Here is an 11,841-nt window from a genome sequence, read left to right on the forward strand (position 1 = left end):
ACACACAGATTTCGTACATACACTTAGAAATTTCCTCATACTTTCCCTGCTTTAGAACTTTTTGGTGACTTTCAGCACACTGAGGGACAAAGACCTCAACCATTAGCCTGAGGTGATGGTTCTCCCGACTCTGGGTTCTCACTATAACCCATTGTACCAGCTCTGGCCAGCATCCTCTACGAGCCCCCTAAAGCCTGTATCCTTTCAGGACTTTGAGCATGCTGCTCTGTGCCTGGCATTTCCCTAACTCCCACTCAATGATTATCTCCCAGGTCTCCTTTGCTCATTCACCTGATACAACAAAATCATTATTGACTTCGGAGGAGCCTTGCGAGGCTGCAGTGGTGAAGAAGCAGCGGGCTGTCCTGACTGTATGGAATGCACAGTCTAGTGAAAGTGAGAAAGAGAATAAGGAAACATATAGACACAGATAAGATCATGACCAGTGGTACTGTGACTGCTGTAGAAATGGGACAGGGTGGAGGGTGAGGGCAGCTGCTTTAGGAAGAGCAGTTGTACCAGAAGTGATGTAGAACAGTATGTCAGGCACAGGGCAAGGCAAGGGAAAGACCCTTCCTTGGCTCTGAGTCCCCCAATAAAGTAGATGTTCTACCTCTAGTCTTATGAATATTCAGTTGTCCCCCTTGACTATGGTTTCTAGGGCAAGAAACAATATTTGTACTGATCACTAGAGGAGGAGGAGTCATTTATCATAAGGCATACACCCTAGGAATAAATAGGGCAGGGAACTTTTCTTAAAGCTCTTACCAGTAAGAGGGTCTAGAGTTTAAAATAGTCGTGGAGATTTATTCCTGTAATCCCAGCACTTAGGAAGTAGAAGCAGGAAGATCAGGAGTTCAAGGTCATCCTCAGTTATACAGAAAGTTCCAGGCCAGCCTGGGCTACATATAACCCTGTTTCACAAAAACAAACAAAAAAATAGGGGAATAGCCAAGTGTGGTGGTACACATCTTTAATCCCAGTACTCACCAGCCAGGGCTATATAGTAAGAACCTGTCCAGCACACAGACGGGAGAGGCAGGAGGATCTCTGTGAGTTTCAGAGCTGTCTGGTCTACATAGTGAGTTTCAGGGCTGTCTGGTCTACATAGTGAGTTCCAGGCCAGCTGGAGCTACAGGTAGACCCTGTTTCACAAAAACAAAAAACAAAGGAGCTGTAGTTTATACTTGGTTGTAGACATTGAGTAAATGGCTTAGCCTCCTCTGTGCCTCAGTTTTGTCATGTATAAAACAGAATTACTACAGGGCATGGTGATGTACAGGTTTAGTTCCCATACTCAGGAGGCAAAGGCAGGAGGAGGTGTGAGTTCAAGACCAGCCTGATCTACATAGCAAGTTCCAGGCCAGACAAGGCTACATAATGAGACCCTGTCTAAAAACAGCAACAAGAAACCCAAGAAGTGCTGGGCTAGGGATGTGGTAGAACATTTGCCTAATATAGGCAAGACCCTGGGTTCAATCTTTAGTAATACCCACACACACACACACACACACACACACACACACACACACACACACACATACACACACACACACACACACATACACACAGCCAGGTGTCTTAGTTAATTTACTTGTTGCTGTGATAAAATATTCTGACAAATGCAATTTAAGGAAGAAATGGTACATTTTGGCTTATAATTCAAGTCTACAGTCAACTGTGCCAGGGAAGTCACAACAACAGGGGCTTGAGGCTGCTGATAACACTCTACCCACAGTCAAGAGCAGAGAGTGGGCCTGGAGACATGGATTGGTGGGTAAAGGGGCTTGCTGCCATTTTTGATAACCTGAGTTAGATTCTTGGAATCCACATGGTAGGCGAGAACAAATTCCTGCAAATTGCCCTCTGATTTCCAAACAAGTGCCATGGTGTGCCCATGCACATGTACCCCCCCCACAATTATTTAATTAACTAAAAAAAGAAGCAGAGAACAATGGACTTGTGCTCAGCTCATAGTCTCCTTTTTATATAATTCAAGATTCCATCCCAAGGAATGGTGCCATCCACAATGGGTGGATCTTCCCTTTTAAATTAACCTATTAAGATAATCTGTCATAGATATGCCTAGATGCTCATTTCCCCCAGAAGATTCTAGTTCTAATTAAGTTGACAATTGAGATTAACCAACATACCAGGTGTGGTGGCACATGCCCGTAATCTCAGAACTTTGGAGGCAGACACAGTCAAGTTTTTGTGAGTTTGAGGCCAGCCTGGTTTATAGAGTAAGACTCTGTCTCAACACACACACACACATACACACACCAAACACACGCACAAATGGCTATGAATGTAGCTTAATTGGTAGAGTGCTTACCCAGCATGATGCATTGAGCCCTGAATTTGATCCCCAATAACATATATACTGGGTGTGGTAGCCCATGACTTTCTTAGCACTTGGGAAGTAAAGGCTAGAGAATCAGGAGTTCAGGCTCATCCTTGGCTACATAGGGAGTTCCTGACCAGCCTGGGCTACATGAGACCCTGTTTGAAAAACAAAAGCCAGATGCCGGGTGTAGTACAACATGTCTTTAATCCCAGGAGTCAGGAGGCAGAGGCAGGAGGATCTCTGTGAGTTCAAGGCCAGCCTGGTCTACATAGTGAGTTCCAGGACAGCTGGGGCTACAGGGAGATGCTGTCTCAAAAAGAAAAAAAAAGAAAAATATTGTTGTGACTTCATTTCCAAATGTTAATCATTTGATAAATAAGTAATTATTGAGTACTTAAGTCTCAGGCATGATTCAAACTTAACATCTGCCTATATAACCAAATTTGGGATCATTTTGTTTTGTTTTGAGACAGGGTCTCACACTATGTGGCCCTGGCTGGCCTGGAATGGGCTATGTAAAGCAGGCTAGCTTTGAACTCACAGAGATCTAGCTGCCTCTGCTTCCTGAGTGTTGGGATTAAAGGTATGTACCATCATGCCCAGTGAAGTTCAGGATCTTGTAAATGTTCCATAGAACAAAATTCTAGAATACTGATATAAGAAGGTATGATTATTTAAAAATATTTTTGACTTGGGCTGGAGAGCTGGCCCAGCAGTTAAGAACACTTGTTGTTCTTGCAGAAGACCTGGGTTCGAATCCCAGCACCCACATGGCAGCTAACAACTGTCCTTAACTCGAGTCCCAGGGGATCCAACAGCCTCTTCTGACCTCCGTGGGCATTTCACGACACAGGTGCACTTACCTACAAGCATGCAATACACACATACACATAAAATAAAAATAATAAAATTAAAAAAATTTTTTGACTCATACTCCAAAGTCACATCCTGTTATTTTGTGGCAACTTATATGCATTCAACAATACAGTATATGAGTATAATTACCAACCAGACCTCTGCTTATATTTGACAGTTATCATTTGAAATTGATTTTTTTTTTTGGCAAGAAACCAGCCTCTTGTAGGTTCTTTCCCATGTCAAGCATGCATGAAGTCCTGGGTTTGCTTCCCAGTGCTGCATAAACTGGGCAGTGGGGCGTGGTGGGAGGTAGAGACAGAAGAATCACAAGTTCAATACTATCTTCAGTCCCACAATAAGTTGCAGGCCAGCCTGGGATACAAGAGACCCTGTTTCTAAAGAAAAAAATAGGTTTCATTGTAACACTTTCATATATGAATATAACTTTCATCACATTCACTCTGTTGCCCTCTCGTGCCCTTTTCTTTTTTTTTAAAAAAAGAAAATAATACTTTATTATTTTAATTTTTTATTATTTTTATGTGTATTGCCTGCATGTATGTAAGTGCATCCATGTCATGCAATGCCCAAGGTCAGAGAGGGTTGCATCCCCTGGTACTGGAGTTGCCATGTGGGTGCTGGGAACTGAGCTGGGGTCCTCTTCAAGAACAGGAAGTAGCTGGGCATAGTGGCGTATGCCTTTAATCCCAGAGTTCCAGAAGCAGAAGCAGGCAGATCTCTGTGAGACTGAGACCAGCTTAGTATACATAGCAAACTCCAAGCAAGCTGGGGCAACAGGGAGACCCTGTCTCAAACAACAACAAAAACCCAAACAATAAAAAAGGAGCAGCAAGTGCTTTCAACTGCTGAACAATCTCTCTAGTCCTGAAAATCTGAGAAATTTGTTTTACTAAATCTTGTTTCACTTAACATGATGATGTTCTTCTACCCATTTTCCTGAAATATTTCATTTTTCTTTATGATTAAATAATCCATTGTGTATGTTCATATATATATATATCCCACTCCCCCCTTCTTCGTTTTGCTTTGTTTGAGATGGGGTTTACTATGTAGCCCTAACTGGCCTGAAACTTACTAGGTAGTCTAGGCTGGCCTGAAACTCCTGGAGCTCTTGCCTCTTCACTTGTGGAATCACAAGTGTGTATGCCCCACCCCACCCCGTTTACCACATTTTCTTTTGTGTGTGCATATGATCATGTGGATGTATAAACATGTGCATGTAGGTGTGTGCATGCACATGGGCTTGAGGCCAGAAGTGTCTTCCTCTTTCACTGTCCATATTTTTATTTTTTTCATTTTATGTGTATGCATGTATTGCCTGCATGTATGTAAGTACACCCATTTTGTGCAATGCTCTTGGAGGACAGAAGAGGACTTGGATCCCCTGGCACTGGAGTTATGGACCGTTGTTGCCATATGGGTACTGGGATTTGAACCTGGGTCTTCTGCAAGAAGGGTCAGTGTTCTTAAATGCTGAGCCATCTCTCCAGCCTCCACCTTTTTTTTTGACAGGGTCTCTCACTTAACTTGAAACTCATAGATTCAGCTAGACCGATGCAGACAATAAGCTTCAGGGATCCACCTGTCTGTTCCCCAAGGGCTGGGATTAAGGATGTGTGCCACTGTGCCCACCTTTTACTCAGGTGCTGGAGATCCAAACTCAGGTTCTCAAGCTTGACTAGCAGGCACTTTACCAACTAAGCCATCTTCTCAGTCCCATGATAGTTTTATTTATTTTTTTAAATTTTTTTTTTTTTTGTCTTTTTGAGACAGGGTCTCCCTGAAGCCCCAGCTGGCCTGGAACTCACTATGTAGACCAGGCTGGCCCTGAACTCACAGAGATCCGCCTGCCTCTGCCTCCCGAGTGCTGGAATTAAAGGTGGTTGCCACCACGCCTGGCTCCATGATAGTTTTTTAGAGAAGAGTGAGGAAGTCTTCACCTCCCTGGAACTGTTTTATTGCATGGCTTTACCAGTCATCAGGGAGGAGACCCTAGGCTCATTCTAGGAGGTGGGAACACCTGCACTGTCCATGACAGATGGTTCCCTTTCAGCTGTGCAAGGTGAGAAGTGGTGCTTGGCCTCCCTGTTCCAGGGCAGGCCCTGAGATCCCAGCTGACAGAAGCCTGGCAAAGTGCAAACTGAGATGAGTCAGCGTTCAGGCATCTTCGGCCTCTGTGTTCTGCAGCTGGTTCTCCAGTGTGACCTCTCACTGCTTTCTTTTTACTGCCTTCATGTTGTTTCTTCTGCTTCTTGGATGACTCCCAGTCAATGGGTGCAGGCTTCACAAAAGGGATGAGTTCCTGGAGGCCTGGCAGCATGAACTCCTTCAACTTTTCAGGCACAATGATGCCCTTCTCTGTCTAGTAGTTCTCCAGGATGGAGCAGATGGCTTGGGTGGTGGTGCACATCGTGGCATTAAGCATGTGGAAAAACTCCACCTTGTCCATCATCTTCTTCGTCTGCCCATATCGGATTTAGAGCTGGCAAGCCTGGTAATCTGCAATTAGAGCTGGAGGCCCACGGAAGGCAGCTGAGCCAGGAAACCAGGCCTTCCAGATCGAGCTTTTTACTGGAAGCGTAATTCAGAGACTGAGACATTATTCACAATGTGGTAAGGGATCCCCAAAGACTGGCAGAACTCTTCTGCAGTGGCGATCATCTCTTCAAACATCTCCCATGACCGGTTGGCATAGAGTGATGAATACACGAACTGTTCAATCTTTTCAAACTGATGAACTGGAAAGACACCACGGGTATCACGGCTGTGCAAGCCCGCCTCCTGATGGAAGCAGGTGGACAGGCCCGCATACTTGATGGGCAGGTCCTTGGGCTGGAGCCACTCATCCGGGTGCAGACCAGCAATGCTGCTCAGAGGTGACAATCAGGTACTTCCCGTCATAGGAGTCGTGGTTAGGCTTTTCCCTGCCTTTGCCAATCACCTTATAAAGCTCCTCATCAAACTGGCTGAGCTGTGCTACCTCCTGCATGACTTCGTTCCTCACGAAAAAGGGAGTGTAAATGGGAGTGTAGCCACGACTTTTCAAAGTAGAGTGCATACTGGATAAGCACATGTTCCAGGAACACCAGGACCCGGTTCAGAAAGTACCCTCGGCTACCAGCCACCGCGGCTCCCTTTTCTCTTTCAAATCCAGCTACCATCACCACCGAGTCCACATGAGAGTACTTCTTTCTCACTGTACAATCGCCCCAAATCCGTTCTACTTTGTTGTCGGCATCCTCATCCTTACTGCTGGGCACACAAGGGCTCCCAAGCTCTCAGAGGTTCTCAAACCACTCTGCCTCCAGCTTTACCCGCTCTTCACTCACCATCACGCTGAGGATAGCTTCCTTGATGAGGAGTCGGATATTTTTGATTTCTGAGACTTCCAGAATGCCAATAGATCTGCAGTGAGGTCATCAAAATTCAACACATTCTCTGCAACAGATCCATCATCTTCTACTGGCTCTTTTTTTCTTCATTTTCTCACCGATTGTCTTGCTGTTCTTCAGTTTGTTAATCTGCGGGAAATCTGCATCATTGCCACTCATTGTCAGTCTTCACCAGCTGGTCCGCTAGTTGGGGGTCCTTGAAGGACTCCTCTTGTCTTTCGAATGAGGGCTGGGTCCCCTACTTTATCCACCGGAAACAGATCCAGGTCCAGTACCATCTTCCTTTCTCACGGGTTAATGCTAAGGGAAGTGAGGAGCCAACCACAGCTTGCAGCCTGTCCCATGATAGTCTCTTTATCCATTCATCTGTTGATGGGCATCTAAGCTGATTCCATAATTTGGCTATTGTAATTAGTGCCACACTAAACATGGATGGGCAGGTATCTCTGTGGTGGGCTGACTTAGAGTCCTTCAGGTAACCTAGATAATCCAGGAGTAGCATAGTTGAAGTAAAATATTGTATGAACAGTAGATTTAGTTTTAGTATTTTTTTTTTTTTTGGTCTTTTTTTGGAGACAGGGTCTCCCTGTAGCCTCAGCTGACCTGGAATTCCATATTAAAGGCGTGCACCACCATGCCTAGCTAGTTTTTGGTTTTTTTTTTTTTTTTTTTTTGTCTTTTTGAGGCAGGGTCTCCCTGTAGCCCTACCTGTCCTGGAACTCACTGTGTAGACCGGCTTGGCCTCAGTCTCAGAGACCTGCTTACCTCTGCCTCCCAAGTGCTAGGATTAAAGACATGTGCCACCACACCCGGCTCTTTTTACAAGTTTTTTAATAGCATATATTAGTTATATACAATAATGGGTTTCATGAAATTGTCATACATGTATATAATGTATTTTGATCATAATCACCCCATTACCTTTTCTGGTCTCCCTCCCACTTCCTCTGATCTTATTCTTCTTCCCAATTCATCCCTCTTCTGCTTTCTTTTTTTGTGACCCAATGAATGTATTTAGGATTGCTTATAGGAAGATAAGTGAGCCAGGGTGACTTACCAGTGCCTATACCACTGAAGAAAATGTTTCTCCCACCTCTAGCAACCATTAACTGTCTATAGATCCCAGGGACCAGCAGGGCCTTGTGAGCCCCTCTTCCCTAGTTTTAGAGGGTTTTTTTTCCATATGTGTTTATTTATTTTGAGACAGGGTTTCACTATATAGCCCAGACTGGTCTGGAACTTGCTATCCATCTGTCTTTGCCTCCCAAGTACTGGGACTAAAAGTGTAACATGCCTGTCTAATTTTTATTATTTTTAGTTATGTATATGAATGTCTGTGTGTGGGCATGTACACAGGTGTTCAAAGAGGCCAGCCAGGTGAGGGCCTCAGATTCCCTGGAGCTAGAGTTTGATGCAGTTATGAACTCCCTGGTGTAAGTGCTGGGAACTGAACCTTTGCAAGAGCATACTGCTCTTTTACCTGCTGAGTCATCATTCGAGCCTCTAGTTTTAGTTTTTTGAGAAGCCTACATACTGTTTTCCAGAGTGACTGAGCTAATTTACATTTCCACAATAGAAATCACTACCATCATCACCAGCACTTATTTTTTGTTTTATTAATGACAGCTATTCTGACTGAAATGGGATCTAATGTAGATTTTTTTTTGTCTTTTTTGAGACAGGGTCTCCTTATAGCCCCAGTTGTCCTGGAACTCACTGTGTAGACCAGGCTGGCCTCGAACTCACAAAGATCCACCTGCCTCTGCCTCCCAAGTGCTGGGATTAAAGGCGTGTGCCTCCATGCCCAGCTTTGTTTTGTTTTTGAGTCAAGGTCTTCTATACAGCTTTATTGATTCTGGAGCATACTACATAGATCAGGGTGACCTTGCTTTTGTGGCAAACCTGCCTGCCTCTGCCTCTCAAGTGCTAGAATTACAGGTGTGCACCACCAGGCCCAGGTTCAATATATATATATATATATATTTTGGTCTTTTTGAGACAAGGTCTCCCTGTAGCCCCAGCTGTCCTGGAACTCACTATGTAGACCAGGCTGGCCTTGAACTCACAGGGATCCGCCTGCTTCTGTCTCCTAAGTGCTGGGATTAAAGGTGTGCATCACCATGCCCGAGAAATTTTAATTTGCATTCCTTTAAAGGTAGAGATATTGAATATATTTTCATGTATTTATTGGTTATTTGTACTTCCTTTAACAACTGTCTCTCCAGTTCATGCATCCATTTATTTATTTACTTTTTGTTGAGAAAGGGTCTGGTTACGTAGCCTAGATTTGTTTCAAACTCAATCTTCCTGCCTGAACCTCCTGAATGCTGGGCTAACAGGAGTGAGCCACCATGGCCAGGTTTGTCTGTTTATTTATTTTGGTTTATTGAAACAAAGTCTTTTCTTTCTTTTTTGGTCTTTTAGAGACAGGGTCTCCCTGTAGCCTCAGCTGTCCTGGAGCTTCCTATGTAGACGAGGCTGCCCTTGAACTCACAGAGATCCGCCTGCCTCTGACTCCCAAGTGCTAGGATTAAAGATGTTCACTACCACGCCCAGCTCAAACACATAATTCTTTTTAAATTTAAAAATTGAAGCCAGGCGTGGTGGCACAAGCTTTTAATCCCAGCATTTGGGAGGCAGAGGCAGGCAGATCTTCCTGAGTTTGATGGATATGGAGAAAGGGGAATGCTCATTCACTGCTGGTGGGATTGCAAACTCGTGTAACCCCTATGGAAAGCAGTGTGGAGAGCTCTTGAAAAACTACAAATGAACCTACCCTATGGCCTAGATCTGCCTGAAACTTACACATAGCCCAAACTGACCTCAAACTCACAATACCCCCATTGATTGTTGGGATCACAGGAGTGATATCTGGTTTTGTGCCAGGGGCATGCTGTTTTTGTTCCTATGGCTTTGTAGTATAACTTGAAATTAGGTATTTCTGTAATTTCAGCATTGCCCTTTTTTATTAAAATAGTTTATTTTTATTTTACGTGTATGAGTGTATTGCCTGCATGTGTGTAAGTGCACTCGTCGTGCAATGCCCTTGGAGGTCAGATGAAGGCATCAGATTCCCCTGGAACTGGAGTTATGGCTGGTTGTTAGCCATCATGTAGGTGCTGGGAATTGAACCTGGGTCCTCTGCAAGAGCAGTCAGTGCTCTTAACTGCTGAGCCATCTCTCCAGCCCCAGCATTGCCCTTTTTGCTCAGGATTATTTGTTTTTTTTTTAAAAATAAATCATTTGTGTGTGTGTGTGTGTGTGTGTGTGTGTGTGTTTACTTGCCAATTTTATGATTCTCTTGTATTTTTTTTTTTTGTCTTTTTGAGACGGGGTCTCCTTGTAGCCCCAGCTGTTCTGGAACTTACTATGTAGACTAGGCTGGCCTCGAACTCACAAAGATCCACCTGCCTCTGCCTCCTGAGTGCTGGGATTAAAGGCATGCGCCACCATGCCCGGCCATGATTCTCTTGTATTTTTAATTTGTATTTCTTTGGCTAGAAGGACAGTTGACTTTTTTTTTTTTTTTTAGTGATTTTGTTGTTGTTTTTATTTCATGAGATAGGGTCTCACTATGTTCCTCTGGCTGGTCTGGAATTCAATATGTATACCATGCTGATGTGGAACTGGGATCTTCCTACTTCTGTCTCCTGACTGCTAGGATTAAGGGTGAGCATGACCACAGCTGAGGCAGTGAGTCTTTTAAATACTCCATTTCTAAGCTCTATGTGTGGAATCTTCCTCTTCTTCATAATTGATATTTTCTTTTATATAGATGTTTGATAGCTCTTTAAAACATATTGTTTTCGAGACAGGGTCTCACTGTGTAGCCCTAGCTGGCCTGGAACTTGCTTGTTTAGACTAGGCTGACTGGAACTCACAGAGATCTGCCTGTCTCCCTGGGATTAAAGGTGTGTGCCACAACACACATGGGACTGATAAGCTCCCCTCCTTCTAATCTATTGTTCTTACCCTTTCTAGGGTGCATTCTGTTTCTTGGTTGTTACCACACTGAATTGATAGCAGTAACTATATATCTGTTAGGACACATGTACCTTCATCCTTGTTTTTTCTTTTATTGTTCCCAAGGAGAGTAAATGGTAGCTTTTGTTGGCTGTATATTGTGGTGAACTAAGAATTGTGTTGGGTCTAAGTTTGTTAGATTACATTAAATTTGTACTTTAGGTAAGTGTGGTTGCACAGTTCACCTCTGTGAAGGGTACTGAATTGGGTTTTGATCTTGACCGGCTCTGGGTCACAATTTCCCTATAAAACAAGCTGTAGGCCATGGCTAGGACTTCTCTCACCTTAACAGCGGTTTCTTTGTTTAGTGTTCAAAGTGGAGAGAGGACCATTAAACAAGCTCATAGAGAAGTGGCCGTGGCTCACAGAGAACCCCGACACCTTAGAAGGCCATCTGAAGGATGGCCACAAGCCTTGGGTCTCACCCGGCAGCCCCTTGACCTCAGGGGCCTGTGAGGGGTGGCGGTCACCGGAAGAGGCTGGCTGAGTGAAGCGTGCGCAGGACACTTTGGAACAGGTAGGGTCGACTTGCCCGAGTATGGGTACAAGGGGCTCAGCAGGCTTGGAGTCAGGACTTCTCTGGATCCCTGCTCAAGAACCAAGCCGCCGGCCGTTCCTACAGGCCGGACCGTGGCGCAGTCGGTCCCTGGGTGCTACACTTTGGCGGCTGGGACCACTGCGGAGTCGCGAACCAGGGGGAGCAAAGGGGTCGAAGTGGCGGGGCGCAGGCCACCTGACCTGGGGGCTCGGAGGGGTCAGGGTCAGGCTTAAAGGGGGTCAGTCCAGTTTGGGGGCTGGGCCGGCCTGTGGCAGCGGACAGGGTCCTGGTTCCGCGGGGTGTGCGCGTCGAGTATTTGGAGGACGAGGTCGTTGTCTTGCTGGCGCTGGGGTCGGATCCTGTAGCTCAGTCCAGGTAGGGGTCCGGGGTCCTCCCGCAGCCCCTCCCCCAACGCGCTGTCCGGCGGCCACCCGCCCCTCCCTGCGCTCTGACCGCTCGTCGGCCCCGCCCCGCCACGAGGCTCCGCCCACAATAGGGCCCGCCCCTAAGTCCGCCCCGCCGCTCGCCCATTCAGATGTGGGTCAGGGGTGAACGGGTGGCGCTGACGTCACAAGCTTCTAAGATGGCGCCGGGCGAGCGGCTGTGAGAGGCGCTTGGGGCGCGCTGGGCGGGGAGCCGAGCCGGGCCAGCGGCGGGCGGAC

General features: G+C 45.7%; 1 pseudogene; it reads right to left on the reverse strand.

The window, feature by feature from the left end:
* Nucleotides 1-5,383: 5,383 nt before the first annotated feature.
* LOC103741488 lies at nucleotides 5,384-6,896 on the reverse strand (annotated as a pseudogene).
* Nucleotides 6,897-11,841: the final 4,945 nt, after the last annotated feature.

The sequence above is a fragment of the Nannospalax galili genome, unplaced genomic scaffold (assembly GCF_000622305.1).
Source record: "Nannospalax galili isolate Female #2095 unplaced genomic scaffold, S.galili_v1.0 scaffold321, whole genome shotgun sequence".
Lineage (NCBI taxonomy): Eukaryota > Metazoa > Chordata > Mammalia > Rodentia > Spalacidae > Nannospalax > Nannospalax galili.